The sequence below is a fragment of the Phalacrocorax carbo genome, chromosome 2 (genome assembly GCF_963921805.1).
Source record: "Phalacrocorax carbo chromosome 2, bPhaCar2.1, whole genome shotgun sequence".
Lineage (NCBI taxonomy): Eukaryota > Metazoa > Chordata > Aves > Suliformes > Phalacrocoracidae > Phalacrocorax > Phalacrocorax carbo.
The window spans coordinates 15325535-15344931 of NC_087514.1; the positions used below are offsets into that span (position 1 = coordinate 15325535).

General features: G+C 40.5%; 1 long non-coding RNA gene across 3 annotated transcripts in view; it reads left to right on the forward strand.

The window, feature by feature from the left end:
* Positions 1-19397, forward strand: part of LOC135311857 (uncharacterized) — a 60538-nt gene that overhangs the window by 27627 nt on the left and 13514 nt on the right. For 2 of the 3 annotated variants that reach the window (XR_010371394.1, XR_010371392.1), the window contains 4 exons: positions 4608-4855; positions 6337-10915; positions 11200-11403; positions 14114-14301. This is a non-coding gene — a long non-coding RNA (uncharacterized LOC135311857). The remainder of the gene's footprint in view (positions 1-4607; positions 4856-6336; positions 10916-11199; positions 11404-14113; positions 14302-19397) is intronic. The other variant, XR_010371393.1, reaches the window with a different exon arrangement.

Sequence of the window (19397 nt, forward strand, 5' to 3'; positions counted from 1 at the left end):
CGTCCATGTGAAATCCCTTCCTAGAAAAAAACCTCTAGCTTTCTCTTAGGGAGAACACTGTAACCGGGGACAGCAGACTGTTCAAGGTAGCCTGGCAGCAAAGAAAGGGGGGATGAGTATTTGTAATCTTTCCAGGAATTTTGTTAACTTCTGGTTTCTTACACAGTGAAGGAGGCAGCTACTCAAAAAGCTGAACTATGCTTTTGAACTGCCTAGTGTGTGAGAGGGCATGTTTGCTTTCCATTCTAGGCAAGAAATATATTTCCTATGATAAAATCTTTTGAGATGCTTTCCTCAGTATTTGAGAGAATATTAGTTCCTTAGCCCTACAACATTTCAGCCTTTTGGTAGACAGAAAAAGTAGCAACACTGATGTAAGAGTAAATACCTTTTCTTAAAGGCTGAAGGAAGGCTTTGATTCCAAGCTTTCACATAGGATGAAATGTTGGCCAAAGTCCAAGAAGGGTCAAGACACTCCTCTCCCTCTTTCTTTCTATCCTGGTCACAGACTGTCCCACTTTTCAAAACACTTTGCTTTTTTGTTAAACTGTATACAGTACTTTTCAGAAATAAATAGCAGTCTCTGTCCTAAAGAATGTCATCTAACAAACACCCTCAAATATGGCCTTAATAACAGATACACCACTGCTAGAGAGGGAGGAAAGAGAAAGCCGGGATTATAGATGGATCGAGTTGTACCAGGAATAAACTTGTTCCTCTGTGATTTGCGTTGGGCACTGTGCCTCTGACTTGTACACTGTAAATCTGTTTTATTTATCTTTTTCTTCTTTTCACTTTCCATTTTGTGAGCAGAAGGTCAATGTAAGAGCAAGAATAGAGAGCGTAGGAGTGGGAAGCTAGTGTACTTAGCTTTGGAGGAGGCATTTTGGGAAATGTTGCCAAACTGACGTGAATGATGCTATCTGTTCCACAGTACTGAGAAGACTTACAGTGACTTCTTTGTTATTTATCAGGGATAAAGGGGGATAAGTGTAAGTGAGAGAGGAAACCATTTGTTTAACCAGTTCAGTCACTGACTAGGACTAAGCAGGGAACATTTTTCTGATACTACAATTGCTGTGATAATTTTCAAATGTTCTCATTCTACATTAGAAAAGGAATCAAGACCCTACATTTTTTTTCCTCCATGAAAGTCACAAAACCCCTAAACACACAGTGAGAAATGAAGCTTAATATATCCAGGAGCTTAGTAATGGAGGCATTTACTTAAGATGTAGGAGATCCAGATTCAAATTCTTTCTCTGCCTAATTTAAACTAGTGTTTGCACTAGAGCCTTAAGGTTATATTGACTTATTACAAGGCCGTTTTGCTAATCAGTTGTGCCTTCCTGTATGTTGGACCAGAAATCCTGCCCTGGAGCTAGGAAACATTCTTTAACAAGCAATCCATCAAAACTGATACACTAGCATGAAAAGCTTGGGTTTTGGCAATTTGGTATTTATCAAACCAGTTCCACTGAAAAAATCTTCAAACAGCTTCATTGGTGATAGAGATTTAATGAGGCACATTGCCTATTGTGCATGTTAATTCTTATTGAATCGGGCCTAGAGAAATGTCTGTAGGCGAGAGAGAAAAACAAACTAAGCAGTGTTGTCCAGACATAAAAGACATAAAGCAAACATTTCCTAGGGTGTTACAAGGAAACCCTGAGAAGACACAAAATCCTGAAAAATTCTGTTGCTTTGAGTTGAGCAGTAGTCGGGTAACCTTTGTGTAGTGCATTGCCTCCTTGGAGTCCGAGTACTTCCTTGGTAATTTGTATTACCTTCACTTGCTTATTCTTCAGATGTTAGTTGTTAAATGTCAATAGACTATAAGGAGTACAGCGAATATCCTGAAATAGTGTTTGTCAAAAGGTGGGCAGATGTACAGCCAATTTTAATAATTCATGGAGTCCCAGATCCTGTGGTTGAACTCCAGGCTAATACATCCTGCCTATTACCATGGGCTGATTCAGCCACAAGTGCTGAGAGTCCGCTGACATCCTTTCCAACCCAAATTTCACATTAAGGAGAACTTTCCTCTTCTGTACCTTACTATACTGAATAAACCTGGGGGCATCTGAAGTAAAAGGGAAAAAAAAAGCACAATATTTCTCTCCTTTGGGATCCCAGATGGTTTCGGTTCTCCTGGTATGAGAGGTCATGACAATTCTGAGTGTTTCAGCCTGTCGTACTGGATACATCCATCAATCATGGTGGAAAAGCTTAGAAAGAATGGAAGATGAAAAGCAATAACATGGTTTGCCAAGTGTAGGGAGGAAAGTAATCCTAGGACGATTTTGTAAAACGTCATTTTGGTTTTGACACCACGCAATGACTACTTGAGCCTGCAAACAGTCTCCACCACCAGTTGTTCCTCTGAGTAAAATATAAACAATGACTAGACCTTGATATTGTTGCAAATAACTGACAAAAAGAACCAAACTAAGGACAAAGTTCTCCAAAATCTCCTTGCTTCTACGTTCAGTAAACAGTGCTTGTAGGACTCTAATGATTTCAGGTAATACTTGTTGGATATTTGAGGGGCTTAATCAGCCTCAGCAGTGTAGTAATATATGTTCCCCCACCAGCTGTGATCTCCCTGGTCTCCTGCGAGTGAGTTTGATTCTGTTGAGTTGGGTACCTTGAGGGATGGGTGTGAGCGTTCCCTGCTCTGACAGAGGGATGGCACTCTAGAAGAACCTCAGGTCTGCTTTAGAGCTTACAACCCCTTCTTGGGATATTCCTGCCTCTTCTTTCCCACTCCTATCCCCCTATCCCCCTCAGCTTATATCCCTTAAACAGAAAAGCCGATCCAGATTCCAGCTGGAAGTGTCTGCTGTGAGGCAGGAGGGATCTGGAGACAGCTGGTGCCCAGGGAGCAGAACAACTGGTCAGCACCAAAATCTCAGGAGGAGTTTGGGTTGCAGACCACAGATTCGGAGAGCTGCTGGGCACTTTATGAGGTGCAGTACTGAACCCTGTACCCCATTTTTTAAACAGACCTCAGTTGTGTGTAACTTCCACTCAGCTCAGGTAGCACTGCATTACAACCTTGCGTTTCTAACTTTTTCACTTTGCAAGAATTTACTGGCTCACAGTGAATGTGTTATAAGCACTTTTATTGTGAACACTTTGAGAATACTTCTCTGACAGCTTGCAGGCTTTCAATTCTACTGAAGATGCCTTTGACTTTACTCATATGGCATCAGCCTTCCTGGGATGCCTGAGACAGATACCTGTGGCTATTTTGTTCCATGCAATCACTTGGAGAAACTGTCCAAAAAAGTAAGGCATTCACATATGCATTCAGAGATGTGATAGAAAGTGAGATACTCAGTGTGGTTTGTAATTGTGTTTATCTAAGTGCAGCCTCTTCCTGTGTCAGAACAGATTTCTGCAAACAAGAGGGCAATGATTCAGTTCCAGGGGAAGACTGACAAAATAAACCCCAGCTTCTGCTGACCTGATGCAGTGCTGAACAGTGTCCTACCCTGGGAAAATATTTCCTGCTTCATTTTCATAAATATTTATGTAATTCCTTCTGGGAAACACGTCTTCTTCAGAAAACTGAACATGCTGCTCCCTGACACAAATTTAACTGTTTGTTTACACATGAGAGATTAAGGGCATGTACCCAGCCTCAGATTTTTAGATTCTTATCTCAGGCATTTTTGTCTTTCAGAGTTCTCCTTCACTCCTCCTAGAGATCTCATCACATCTTGAGCCATGGGGCTTAGTTCTGGCTCTGGAATTTGAACATCCCCGATGTGCTTTGGAGACTTGTTGTTTTGGGCTGCAGAAATAGGGACCAAATGTAATGTTCTGCCTGGAATCACACTTCTGTCTTGCCCAGTTATGCCCTTCCTATCCTCGTTTGAAGCTCATCTCTTAAAAAAAAAAAATAATGTAAGGAATTAAACAGAGGACTGCATGGCTAATGAAAGTATTTATGTTTAGAAACAGACCTAAACACACTGCTGTGAACTGAAATAGAACTGGTGTGCAGTCTTTTGAGTTTGCTTTCTAAGTTTAGAGTAGGGATTAGCAGCAAAGTTGTGCACAAGTTGCCCCAACAAAACAGGTATAATCCCCACCATGACAAACCAAAACAGGTTGATCCTGCTCTCTTTAACATTTTTTAAGAGAACAGGAAAGTCACTGACCCTGAAGTACAGACTGACAGAGCTTTGTACAAAGCCTTGTATTAGTGCAAAACTGAGCTTTGCTTGTCAACACGCTCACAGCCCTTCCGTGAAGTGACTGTGTGGGGTGCTCTGGAGAAAGCCATGTGATGGGTGGAAGACGTAGTCGCAAGAGGTGGCAGACACTAAGCTTGCACTCTGGATAAAACATGCGAATAGTAAGTGGTACCTTGGTGATGCACTGACCTGTACATTTTATATGAAACCTGTTTATCATGCAGAGCAATGACAAAACTTCAAAGCACAAGATCTGTCAGTCCTGCGGGATCTTGGTCTTCTGGTCCTAGCACTCAGGTGCTGTGCCTCATATTACCCATTTGACCTTCTTGTTGAACATGTGTATTTATTGGTTATACAGATTTATAATTATTTAGCTTCTCTTCTTTTCTTCTTTTTCAGTTCAACCTCTGCTGCATGCTTTCCAAACTGAGCCACAGCCAAACAGCTTTTAGCACTTTCTGCAGCACTTTTCAAAAGAAACCCCGACAAACCAGGAGGCAGCCACCTGCCCTGGAAGATTTATGAGCTCACCCAGCAAAAAGGGAAGGCAAGGGTACAAGGAAGATGAGAGAGAGGGAAACTTAATGAACAAAGAAGGATCCACAGGAAACCAGAGAAAGCTTGAAGACCTCCCTCAAAGCCCATAAGTATGTGATAATATGTGCGTAGTCTAAAACAGGCATTCCAGACTTTTTTTTTGTGCCGTGCTGTTGAACATCCATCAGTGGTGACAGTGGCTGCTCACTGCTTTAAAAGGGATGACTTGCTGCTCTTAATGCTCCTGGCCTTGGTCACTGCCTGAACCCTGCTACCAAATGTGTCTCAAGACATCTGCCCTTCTCAGTGAACTCTGTCTTACCTCCTGAGTTGCTTCCCTGGTGTTCGGGGACTCACAGTGTTGTGTAATGTGTATCATAATGTTGGTTTCATGTCTGCGTGGGTGTCTCTCTGGCAAGAAAAAGAAAGTTTTGAATCTTATTCTCCCACCTTCCTAGTTATTGTCTGCCAGACTGTTTGCTAGTGAAGGGGAGGGAGAGTGATGGTGGTGGCATATTTTCTGCTTGACAGCCTAACAAAACCAAAGGAAAAAAAAACCCCTTCACTCAGTCCATACTCAGGACGATGTTTGTTTTGGGGTTTTTAGCCTGCTAATGAATTAGACTTTCTACAACTTCAAGTTTTGAGCAGTGACAAAAGATAAAAAAATGAAGGTGTTTTACTGCTCAGTGCTGATACCACTGGAGCTTTTGACCTGTGATCTGGAAACTGGAAGGCTAGATTCTAGTCCTCACTTCATCTGCGTGTCTCTGAACTGTGGATACTTACTTAGGTATACTATGTGGTATCATTATGGCTGGGCTTTAGTTTAGCAGTAGTTTAACATACAAAGTACAGCACTAGCACAGACTGGATAAAAGGTCTGCTGTGACTTCCACCATTTGGAGTAATTCACATCACCTAGAACTACTGCTGAGCCCCCCTGCCCCAGCAAGGAAAAAATTGAGCTACAGGGCTTATAAAAAGATTTCTGAATAGTAATTGTTTAATGTGTGGGCTTTTACAACAGCATTCAAAAGAATTTATGAGTTTAGAAGTAACATTAAAGCAGTTCCAAGGACAGCATCGGACTATGTCCAACACTGTCAGTAAAATATTATGTAGCATTGACATTTCTCCAAGGGTTTTAGAGATGCCAATCTTATTATGGGATTCACAGTCATTTTCAGTCTAAGGGATAGGAAATTGCCACAATCTGATAGATGCTTGCAGTTTGGTCAGCACATCATGTGCTGGGAGGAGATGGTAGATCCTGGCAGGTTTTTGTCCTGTGCTGTGGTGGAGAGGTCTTACCCCTTGGGCCATAACCAGCCAGAAACAGTTAAGAATAAACCTAAACTTATGAGGGGCTGGGTTAATGGTAAGAGATTACCTCTGATACTAACTGGTACTTGGCTTTATAGCACAGAGAGGTTTGCTATGCAAAGCATCCACAGTGCTGCATTCCAGATCAGATGTTTCCTTCCAAAGACCAACGACCTAATCAAAAGAATAAGGGCACTCAGGGCTTGAATGCCCAAACAATCATTAAGAAATCTCCAATTGCTCTTCTCCTTCCTCTCCTGTGCAGTATATGTCCTGATCCCTTGACAACAAAAATGACTTCACACACTGGAGGAAGCTGTTTTGCTGATCTTGGAGGTGATTCCAGCTTCATGATGTTGACATGGTCCATTTACTGTTGAATCTGTGCAGAGGCAACAGCCATGCTGTTGCACCCACATTCCTGGGCTTGGACTCATGCCCTTCTTGCCTGCAGTCAGTGCGTGCACATGATCGCTTGGCTGCCCACCCTCGTACCCATGCAGGAGGATGGCGTGGTGCCTGCACACAGAGGTGAGAAGCCAATTTCACAAGGGTACAGATGAGCACTAGACTGGCATCCCGCTCAGTGCTGCCTATGCCAGCTGGAACTGGCCTCTTTTCAATGATAATGGTTTGTTGTTTGGGGTTTTTTTAATTTCTAGACTTAGTCGATCTGGAAATGAATTACTGGCTGTTAGCACTAGGAAGAGATTCGTAGACAGCACGTGTTTTCCTTTAAGGAGGATCTGTGGCCGGGAGTGAGTCAATAACTGTGAGTCTTTCCCTGCGTGTGGACACAAGTACGTCCTTAGTGCCGACTCCCTCAGATGTGATGACCATACCCACCATCATGCTATGCTGTACAGACGGGCACATGTTCAGTGAGTGTCTCTTCATGCTGTGGTGGGGAGGGCGATGGAGGCACAAACTGAATGCTGAGCTGCCCTTTTTCAAGGAGATAACAGGCAAGAGCTGAGATTTATTGACTAGAGGCCCTAAACATCATGGCAAAAGCATGATGGCTTTATACCTCCAAAGGTTGACCTGCAACAAGCAGCACTTAATAAATAGTAAGGGGCAGAGACACACAATAATACGGCAAGGAAACAAAGGAGTTGAGTGATCTTAAAAAGAAAGCAGGGATGAGAAAATGAGAAGTTATGTTTTATCTGTTATTCTAATTACATGGGATTAAAACCAGACTAGAAACATCTGCTGCTTTGATTTTGCTGCTCCTGGGATTTCTCAGCCCTTTCCCCTTAAGTGGAACATTTCAAGTGAGCAGGATCTGGCCTGAAGAAATCCATAAAGCTGTATTCATTACTTAGGTTTTCTGTTTGTGCTCATTTGAAGATTTTGCTGTTTTGATTTTCTTTGGATTAGCTGAGCTCAAGGGAACTCTCTGAAGGAATGTGCCATTGGTTTTCTGTTGGTGGTTTTCTGTGTGATGTAATACATTAAAACTTTCATGCAGGCAGTCATTAATTGTCAAAACCAAAAATAATCCTAAACTCCTGTCTACAATTATCCATACTGTGCTATATTTGGGACACATCATGGTTTCTATCATTAAGAAGGCCTCCTTGTAATGCCCCATCATGGATAAAACATAGCCACAAAAATGATGCATATGGACAAAATACAAAGTGAAATTACAGGTTTCTATACTGAAATGGAACTACTGATGATGCATATGCCAGACACGAGTGACACACAGAACAGAACTGTTAGTAAACTGAGGGAAAACTATAAATATGTTTAAGACGAGACATCACACATTGTTTCAAGTGACAAAGTTTGTTCTAAAAGAAAGAAAAAAGATCACAAATCTAGACAGACAGCACTGCTAAAAGTTATATATCTGCATGATTCATTCCCCAAAGAAATCAATGTCAGGATGACATTTTTCTTCAGGCAGTACTGGCAACTGCTCGTAATTTGGGTAAACTTTCTCTGCCCTATAAAAACAAACCATCAAACCAAAAGGTAACCACTGAAACAGCTACCACTCAACCAAAAAAAAATAGTATTTTAAACAGAGCACAACATAAAACTGCATGAGTCAATCTACCGTAAACTTTCAGCAAATAGCATGTGTCATAGAGATCAACTTTGGTGTTTCCAAAGAGCATAGGCTTGTATAGCAGGCTTTTTAGAAACAGACTTCGCTCCAAATAGTAGTTCCCTACTTTCAATAAACCCTGACTGGCTGCAACTAGTTATTTCTCCTGATACAGACAGCCAAAATAACTGACTCGTAAACAGAAGCCTATGGAGCTAGATTAATTACAGGGATTACATATAGTATTCAGAGCTTTTAAAACCAGAAGGGATCATTACGATGATCCCAGCTGGCCTCCTACGTAACATAAGCCTTGGAATTTCACTGAATGATTCCTGCTTACAGCTGCTGGTGGTGATGGGAAGATGTATCATCTCTGTTTAACTACTTCAAGTGAGTGAAAACACAACTACCCCATTCCGGTGGCTAATTACCCTCATCTTGTAACCTGCTGGATGTTCTGCAATGCATATTTAGTATGTATATTTAATATGAGTCTGTTAAAATAAACCATTGCATTTGAAGTATTTATAACTTTATATCATTTTTAGGCCCAAATGCCATGTATTTCTACATCCTGTATCCTAAAAGCTGATTTAAGACACGGTGTATTTCAGTTAGAGAGTATCTTTCATCCTGAAGTGTTACACTTCTTACTGGTGAAATTTTTCAGCACACAGCAATACATATTTCTTGGTTTGCTTTCCATTAGATAACAGTCCTGAGGTCCCCCTGTTTTTAGCGTGTTGGAGCATATATTGTTCTTGACAAACTCCACAGCTATTTAAGTTGGAGGCTTTAGTCTTACCACTGTCTTTCATGTAGGGAGGTGGCTGAGATGTTGCCTGGCTGACCTTAGTGACCTTGATTGTTCTCATTTGATGCTCCTTAATGTCTCTCTTGAGAAAAAACTGAGCTTAGATATTTGCAACAAAACCTCAACATTTTGCCTGAATAACCTTTTAGATGGGACAGCCAATTTGCTTGATATAGCAAAGAGTCATCTCTCCATTATGCATGGGAAGATGATTTGGTTTGCAGATCAGAGAGAGCCAAGATGATACTGTGTGAGTCAGTTTGGGCCTGGCAAAACTAAGGAGTTTAGGAACAATGCCACAATATTGCTTACGCAGTTGTTCCTGACTTCAAAGAAGCAGTTTTGCAGGTGAACATTCAGAAAAACAATGAAGAGTTAAAGATCCGTGGTGGAAAAATAGGAAAACTCATAGTAACTTCCCTGACTTTTGTACCAAATCCTTTGTGAATGATATAGCATGGAAAATCTAGTGTTTAAATATGAAGGGGCCAGTCCACCTCTTCACCAGGTTCGCTTCAACAGAAGGACATAAACTCACAATGGGAACAGGTATATGTAGAAGAACATAAGAATGGACATATCAAAGGTCCTTCCCTTCCAAGTGTTTGTTTTTCACTTACTTTGGAAAGCATTAAAAATACAGGGTGAATTCACATGACAATATGATAAAGATAGTGAGACTTACACAGAAAGGTTTCTATTGAAAACAGTTCTGTGCTTTTGCCCAACAATACAATTTTGTCTCCATGAGTGCTTTCATTTTGGCATGGCTCATGAATCCATATTAAGTTTGGTTCAGAAGTTTCTGAGGTTTGTGTTGTTACATTTAATGTTGATGAACAGCTTATCCATTCTCAAGATCCCAATGAGGAAGCAAGGTATAATTTATCCCAACACTGCTGGAGCAAGGCTACATATTGGATTATTCAATGACTCCTGCTGGACGGCAGTAAAATGGGCCATCATTTTCAGTATTCGGTCAAGTATACAGAATTTTACTAATTTGACTGGATTTTTTCTTAAGACAAATATCTAATTAAAAAGCAAAACAGTCTAAATGCCAGATCTCAACTACAGAATATGTCTGAGTGTCAGAAGATCAGGAATTCGGTACTCTTTCTTGAACTGAAATAATTTTAAGTCATAGATGTATTTGCTCACCTAAGGGCTTTTCAGCTCTGACGGAAAATTCCTCACTACCTCACTACAGCTATTACAGTTGGTGCCTGTCGGAGAATGTGATGAATGTTACCAATAATTCAAAGGATCACCTAAAAATCAATTGTTGATATGGCTTTATAATTTTAGAAATAATTATCCTCTACATAATTTTACAAAGCCAGGCTGTGTCTTCCCTTAGCTTCCTCAGAAAATCTATCATCTACATCAGAGACTGAAACAGCATGCTCGTGATAGTCATTTGGGAGCTATTAGCATAACCTCTGTTTTTCTGTCCTTTATTTTTGTAATGCTCACTGACTGGAAAAATGAATAAACATGTAACTGTAAATGACCATTTGGGAAATCCAGAACTTTCACAGAAGAGTCATGTGGACGATCACTTGTTCTTCGTGTCTCAACTTTGTGGTGGTCTGGGAAGCAAAAAAGACCTTCCTCTGGCAACTCCCAAAGATGAACAAGTTAGAAAAATAGTTGTACTTGGGTATCTTGTTTCCTGACATCAAAGCATCTTGAGGGAGAATTGTGCTGTTATGTGACATTATTTTTTTTTCTTCCTGTAATAGCTGTGGTAGACACTCAGCATTTGCTTTGCACATTTAAAATTCTGATTAATTCAGGAAGACCAGATAAGAAACCTGCCAAGCGTTCCTCTCATCCTGAAGTCAGTGGTAGCACTTTCATTGGGATAATCTGGACCAGCAACATGCACCCCATATGTGGGGTATGCACTGGAGGAAAGGAGGAAATGCAGGAGGAAATTCTTCTTCAGCCTGATGCACTGTGGTAGGCTGTACCTTATGTTGCTTTAATCATCAGGGTGGCAGCTGGCCTACCTGCATGCCTGGGAGCCCTGACCCATTTCAGCATAAAAGGTTCTTGTAACTTCATCCTGAGAAGTTTTAACATCTCTGGTGCTTCCAACAGGGCTTTGAAATATGGCTATGTGAGGAGGGTGCACACATGTACGTGGCAGGACAAAAAGGAGGGATCTTTTAGTGTAGAAAAAAATACATTTCTTCTCTCACAAAATTGCTTTTCCAGAGATGTTTCCCACCTCTCCCTTCCAGGGCTCAGGGAAGCTGTGGCAGCTCGCCAGCACCACAAGCCGACACCAGCGTGCCTGTAGCTCCGCTGCAGCCAGCACAGCAGAGGTTACAGAAATGCTGGAGCTGCTCTACAGGGAAGGGGGACTGGAAGAGGCTCCCTCCTTTGCCTGACTCTAAGAGCCCTCTCCACCCCCTCTTCCACCAGTTCTCTCCACTGGCAATAAGGTGTGTGTGGCTGGTAGCTGAGAGTGTTCATCTGTTTTCTCTAGTAGCTGGCTTCTGTGTAGCTCTCCTAAGCAGTCAGCATTGATGTCCTATTGATGATGAAGAGGTGGCTGCATGCAAACAGAGTAGGCTTTCTTTAAAAAATAGATTAGCAATGCACACTTGAAACTCACACTTCTTTTTTTTAGGTGGAAAGCCAAGTCCTCTGAAGTTGGGAAATGCAAGATATTTGTCTGTCTGACCAACCCAAATTTAGCCTCATGTTTGTGTGTTTTGCTACGATCTTCAGTTGCTTTCATCATGGACTCTTTCCTCCCCAGGGCCCTGATTCATGCAAACCTCGGCCTGGTTTCAAAATCAACACTTTGAAATTAGGAAGTACCAGACCTGGGGTTTCCCAAGTATCTTTCACTCTGCAACTTTACATGCCTGCCCTTCTCCATTTCATTCCTAGCTTGAACACAGTGTCAAAATTAAGACTATCTGGGCATATGCAAATGTGTTGTTTCCTCACTTCTAAAAGTTTGATTTTGCCAGTTTTGCAATCTCTTAATGCTCTTTGTTTCATAAGTAATAAACAGTGTAGAAAAACTCCCATTGAATCCAGTAATCTGAAAGGATCAGTGATGTGAATGGACTGTGGGCTACCAATAGAGCATTATTGCCCTTAATGGATCAGTTCACCCATTCATATGTACCTGTTACTTTTCAAGCACCTAAATCAAAGGCTAGTATAAACTCGAAGGCACAGGAAAGAGAAAAGCAAATAACATGTGGTCTGTAAGCCGAAATTCAGCCTTTCTACTTAACAGCAGAGCAGAATTGTAAGAAAACTGGCAGATATTTTTAAAATCAATAGGAACATAACCCCTCCAGCCCCCAAAACAAATTACGAAGAAGTTTTAAAAAACAGCTTCAGCCAAAAAGAAGACCAGATATCATAGACACTTTTTATATTTTGGGTCTCACAGCAGGCTGATGAGCTGCTGAGGTGAAGCTTGGCAAACCTCCACCTTGTTTTTGGTTTAGTCACTGACCTCCTGCATAACACAAGCAGACCCTGACATTCAGTGTTTTGCTTGTCTACCAAGTAGGCTTTCCTGTGAATTTTCCTTCCTGTAGATGTCTACCCCTAAGATTAATCTAATAATAACAATATATTAGAAGTTCTCAGCCCTAATTTATTTTCCTTTTCCACAAAGAATCTTTTTCTGATGTTTCTGATGTTTTGTGTATTGCGGTGCCAGTGGAGGTGAACAGATGCAGTGGAACTGTTAAGGCAGATCCCTTCCCCAAGATGTAGTTGAATTGTTAAGACAGAGCCCTTCCCAAATGGCTCTTGTTCGTTGTAACACGCTGACTAAATATGACAAAGTTTTCTGCATCAGCAGTGCTTTGCTGAGCCTGAGTGTGTTGACCCCTTCTGAGTAAAAGCTTTTTGACACAAGTGCCCAGAGGCATGTGAGTTCCTGTTGTTTGTAACTATAAACTACTGGTTAAAAGTGAACTGAGTTTTGAGAAGATATTACTGTAAAATATTTCTTTGTCTGAAGCAGCATGGCACTTGACAACATTTTCAGACTAAATGTGCCTAAGCACCATTTTGATATATTTGAGTATTAAAGAAATAGCTTAGTACCTCCATAGGGAAAATTGTTAGGAGGGTTTTTTTTGTTGTTGTTCACCAGGATATCCTCAGCTGGTTTATTTGTTATTTCAGCAAAATTAGTGCACCCCTGTGTTATTTTGGGGATACAGCCACTCCTGGGACTGGGTGCAGAACACCCACAAAGCACTCAGGCAATTGTACTTTTGCTGTGTAAAAGGGATGAGGCTTTACCCAGGTTCTTGCCTTATGCTTCAAATTAACTCCTAAAAATTGTGTCTTTAGTCCCTTCAGCAGGCAAGATGAAAGTAGGTAGTTTCCATACCTGGACAAACATGGCAAGAGGGGTAGCACTGCTTCCAGTGCATGTAATAGGTGCCACATGCATAAAATCTCTGCATGGCATTTGCTAAGCCAGCTTTTAAAGTGAAGTTGGCTCTGAAGTGAAATCCCCTTATGAAGTGCAGGTGGAAAACCTGTGACACCTTTATTCTACCTAATTGAGAGACATAAAAGCTTTTAATCATCAGTCTAGTATCACAGCTGGCTGATTTCACAGACTGTCAAGGATGCATTGATGTGTTCAGCCTTGCACAACTCTTCCTTGTCAGCCCTATTGTCTGTTTTGCTCTTACTTTCAGTTTTCCCTTAGCTAAAAAGAAGATGAGCTGAAAAAATTGACTAGTTATTAAAGCATCCCTTTATATCTTGGAGAGCTCCTATAAGAGTTTCTCAGGCGACTCTCACTTCCCTGACCACCACTAGTAGATTGTCCAGTGAACTAAGAGTATGACAGGAAGCAAGAGCAGGTTTAGATAAATTTGTTTTCAATTTGATACTCTTCAGCCTCTCTAGCTTGAATGTTAAACAAAAAATACGAGCCAATCCTGATACAGCTAAAACACATCACCCTATTCTGCGCGCCCGGACAGCTTCTTCATACGTACCCTGTCCCCAACAGTTTTGCATGTGGAGCTACCTCTGTTATTTGCAGCATATTCTTTTATTTTCTTTTTTCAATACTATGCATCTTGTATAAGTTTATTCAAAATTACTTGCCAGTAACTACTATGACTAACCTTTGTGTTAATTCAAACCCTGCAGGCCAAACATATGAAAAAGATTGTTTCAGTAAGGTATCCATAAGTCTGATGAAAGCCTGCTAAAATTGAACTTGTAGAGCCGTTTGGTCAGGAGCTGAACTGGAGAAAACTCTCTACTTTTCCCACAAGGCTGCCATTCCAGTATATGAAGAACTGGATCATCTCTCTTGGGGGAAAAGAAAACGAAAGGTAAGTTTCAGCACGCCATATTATGTAACATTTTTGCTACATTATATAGTGATTTTACACTAAAAATAAGCACTGTTAAAAATAATTTATGGTATGAGATTGAAGCATGAGAGCTGATAGATGCAGCATTATGAGGACGGCTGAGAGGAGCAGGTCTGTCTGCAGTCACTTCACCTCATTTCACTCAAGAAGTAAATATTAAAACCACCGGAATGGGAAATTAAAGTGTACTGTAGTATTTTAATATGCTAGGAGTGTTCTCATCCTAATATTTCTATATAAAGATGGACTGCATAGAAAAGAAAGAAATAATTGTGAAAATGGGGTTTAATGGATGCTGTTGAAAGTGGGATGTTTGTTTTGGATGTGATTGCTATTGTCTGTCAGTTCAATAGGAGGGGAGATGATAAAATGTTGGTACACTTGTGTGTCAAAAACCTTTTCCTTTGATTTCCACAGGCACATGCTTTTGGCCTACAGCTCACTAAATCTGCTGGGTATGGCAGTTTCTTTGCATGTTTGATGTGGGTTTGTAGTAACTGCAGTAGAGAATTTAATTAAGAGGCATAAACTCTACAAATACATTCAAAACTTCTATGGATCTCTCTTCACTGGCTTCCCTTTGCTTTCCTGTCAATCTCTCTTGATCTCTACTTCTTGCAAGGTCTGTAGTTATGATGTTAAAATTCAGGAAATATTTTTCAGCATCTATTCTGTATTCCATCTCTTAGTTTCATCTTGAAATAATATTGCACATCTGTTACGCTTAAATTTTTGAAGCATGTCTTATACAATTTTTGTAGCTACAGTAGATGAAATAAATTTTTTATTATATCAATTAGATATGGATATAATTAGGATTGCAACTATCCTCTTAATAAGTGTTTCAGCTCTTCCTTTAGCATACTGTATACACAGTTAAATTTGTGCTAGTAAGTAGCTCTATGTATCAGAAGACAATAGTTTCAGGCTTTAAGTCTGCCTCTACCTGCATCCCAAGATTGCACAGATGCGGTTCTGTGAGTGTGTTAGTGAGAGAACGAACAATTTCTACTGCTGAAATGCTGGATTAGAGTTCTAGCCTCAGCATAAGAATCGGTTATCTACAGAAACATCATTCAGTTTCTCTCTGTCACATATTAGTCTTATTCCAATAACTGTAATATACATTAGTTTTTCCTATTGTGTCTATGTCAGATAGATATGAGCAGGTAGGAGGAAGATGCATAAGACTTCTTGCATTATCAGACCTATCTCCTTCACAGGACAGGAAACAATCCTCTTTCCTAGCAGCTTGAGTTTCTTAGAGTTAAATTGAACAAGAGCTGAGGATACAAAGCACAGCTAAAATTCATTACACAACTGAGATGGCACTATCTTCAGTATTAGGCTTGTGATCTTTGTCCTTTCTTCTATGGGCCGATGTGGCTCTTACTTGCATGAACACTAGGCATATATATGGTATCTCTTTATTTATTTTGTTTATTAATTGTTTCTAACAACTACTAATTACTCTGGTCCCTGTGCTTGCTTATTAAAAATGTCGACAAAGCTCTGGAACTCGAGAAAATCCTCAGGTGCTTAAAACCAAGCATTTTACATTCTTTTCAGAATGAAGTTCATAGTCCTTTTCCTTGTTTCCTGCTCTGGTATAGCAACATTTGACGCTTTCAAACTCACCTTCCTTCACCAGAGAATTTGTGAGAGAGTATATTTCTGCCATAAGAATATGTTTTTATTGCAATGATAAATCCCTGAAAGAGGAGTTTGTAATGGAAACACTGACTGCTCCTTAAATGACTATGGAACCAGAAGGCTAAGCAACACTTAACAAAAACAAGGGCATATTTTAAAATTAGCCCTACCATTCCTACCTTTATAAGGACTAGAGGGAATTAAATGGTTCAGCTTCAACCTGGAGGCAAAGGCAGCAATGCTGACTGTATTGCACCAGGCACAAACTTGGTCTGAGACATTAGATATATTCAGCTTTCCAAAGATCTTACAATATACCTAGTATCAGGCAGCCAGGGGAATCCTGGAAGGGAAAACAAAGTGCCACAGGAAGTGGCATTGTGATTCAGAAGATGACACTCTTCACCCTGAGTCACTCATGCCCTGCTGGGGTGCTCTCCTGCAGGTAAATCCCAGCACTGAGGCTCTGAGTCCTAACCGCTCCATGCCGTAAAATGCTGGATGACACTTGTCACAAGAATAGCAGCATCTCTCCTGGCTTTTGGCTATATTACAAACTGGGTAATTACATTAAAGTTCTGGTTGCTCTAATTGCCTATGATTCTTTCTTCTGTACTTGCTTCCGCTTGGTCTGTGTCATGTTGCTGGCACGGTTATAATATCTGCTGTGTTCCTAGGGGTGGCTGGGTTTGCTTGATGGCCAAGGGGACCTGGCTAGATTTCAGTGATTTCTGAGTTGCTGCTTCTGTGTGACACCATTGAAACAAAAGCTGAACTGCCTTTTCTGTTTGGAAAGTGCCCAACCTACTGGGGTTCATATCCAAATAAGAATACCGCTAGCCTGAGGAACACTGGAAATTTGTGGTATGCCAGTAAATAAAAATAATCTTTACATAGCATCACAGGCACCAAAAAGCACCAAATACAATAGGCAGGAGATACCATTGCCACACAGAAGACATACATAGCTTGATTCAGTTATTATATTTTATTTCTAGTGCATATGTTAACACTACCAGCAAATTGTCAGCCACATGTACCTACATCAGGAGCACGTAGCACATACTGCTAAAGAATGAGCAATTACTCCTTTGCAGGTTATTTTTAAAATAAGGAAGCTCTTTCTTACAGTTATGGAATAATCAGCATTGCAATTAATGTTAAGGACCAAAGTTTGCTAGGTAATAAAAGCACAAATAAACTTAATTCTCCTAAACGTCGGTTGATTTTTTATCTAGAATGCCATAATAACAACTGATCTGATTTCTTTTCAGTGGAACCACTTAATCAAATGCAAATTTTAGAATGACTCTGAGGCTCAGAAACCACACACCAAGTATCTGCTTTCAGTAGATTTTTATGGTGACTTATAATGGAAAAGCTGATAGAACTTTAGCCATCGCCTTGCTATTAAATGCTGCTGTAATTCCAAATTAACGTGCCTTATGTTATCTGGTAGCTCAGCTGCTTGCTTTGCATTTATTACGATATGAGAAATGCTGGTTTCTTGGTAATTTTATTAATTTTCATGTCTGAGAATGGGTGTTTTGAGTTTCTTCTTCTATACAAAGCATATAGCAGAAAACACTCTTTTACTCATTTGTTAGAAACTTGATCTCGGTAAGTACTGAGTGTCTTTTGACTTGGTTCTGTTGATTTCAAAGAGCTGAGAGTACAGAGTGACTCACAAGACACGTTGGCACCTGGCAGAATCATGTCCTAATCGATCTGTGTGGTTCTTGGTGGTTTCAGTTGGCAAAGAATCATGCAGACTATTGCCTTTTATTGTATTATACATTCCAACCAGAGTGGTTTTGCAAGCCTTGAAGTTTGCGTTGAGCTCCAGATTCAAGTGTTTCTGAAGCATTAATTTAAAAATCCTTCAAGGTATCACATTTCCTGACTTTCATAATGAAAACATGCTAACTGTAAATTTTATAAAATTTTGGTGAAGGAAGATGAAGCAGTGTTATTAAGGTTGCAACTCAGAGCAGGTTCAAAAGCTCTGTGAGTCTTAATGGACCTTTTGATACACGTGCTGGGAGTTAGGGGTCTCTTTCTAATCCCCAAACACAGCACACTTCACGTAAAACCTAAAAGAAACACAGCTGGTATTGCCATAATCAGCAATTATTTCATTCAGTTCGCTTTTGTAAGGGACCAGCCTGCCTTTAGCTTTTGCTGAAACTTCCACTGAAGTCAACAGACTATTTAAGCACTCGGCTAGCATATCCTCTGACTTTATTTCCTTGGTTATTTTTGAGCATCTACCACTTCTAATGCATGTGCCTGTGCACTTACACGTGTCCTTGTAATAACTTAATCTGAACTGATTTTATTCTGTCCTTTGGCAGTGACAGGGCAGCTGTCTAGTCGCTCATTTTGTGCAAAGATTACAAAGGATGCAGATGAAACTAGTTCTTAAGGCAGGAACTTAAGAAAACCCTTAAGAATGGCTTAAGAAATGACAAATTTTAAAATGGAACCTGAGTCTCATTTCAGGTATATTTTTTCTGGAGATGGGGCTTGCCCACACTGCAGAGCTGATTTCAGTTATCCTTTTATAGCTGACTTTAAACTCAATCTGCATTATATCCCTACATTATGCATGATGGTGCTTTTAACTTGAGATACTTATCTGTCAGAGGGGTTAATCTAAGCTTGAGTTAACACAACTCCAGTTATTAACAGGACACAGGCTGTCTCCTCTGGTGCTAGTGTTCTACTGTCTGCCCAGAACTTGTCCCTTGCACCAAAAAGGCCTGGAAGTCCCCTCTCAGTTCACACAGGAGCATTTCAGACCCACAGTTCAGCTGTCTGAAGAACAAGGGCAAGTACCCAAGCCCTGAAGGGCTTCACACCACACACAGGTGACTAAACAGTTCAGGTGTCTCTTCACAGTGTGGCCATCTCCATTAGCATGAGACTAAATTGAGCTTAGATAACATAACACTGAAAAGTCAAGTTGTTCTCCCATATTCTTCAAAGTGTTACTGAAAAGTCGGTGAGACTTACATCCTTCCAAGGATTTTGATACCTATAAAAACCAGACCACAGCTCACTTTGTGCATTCATTGATCAAAATTCAATGTTTTTCAATAGCAACCTCCAAGTGAGGAATGGACACAGGAAAGTATGTATGCCAGGGGCTCATCTACAGGTTGCATATTAAACAGTTTCTAAATGAAAAGGTGGTTTGCTGTGCTACAAAATAAAGTAATCTTTCTGCAGACCTACAGCCCACCGGAACGAGGGGACAGGATGGAATGTGCCTTTTCCAGTATTCCCCACCCACTGACCCAGAGCATGAAACCCACAGAGTTCTTGGAACTGCAAACAGTGTTTGAATTCAGACTAAAACTGGAAAACAGAAACTGCCTTTTTTTTTTTTTTTTTTTGAG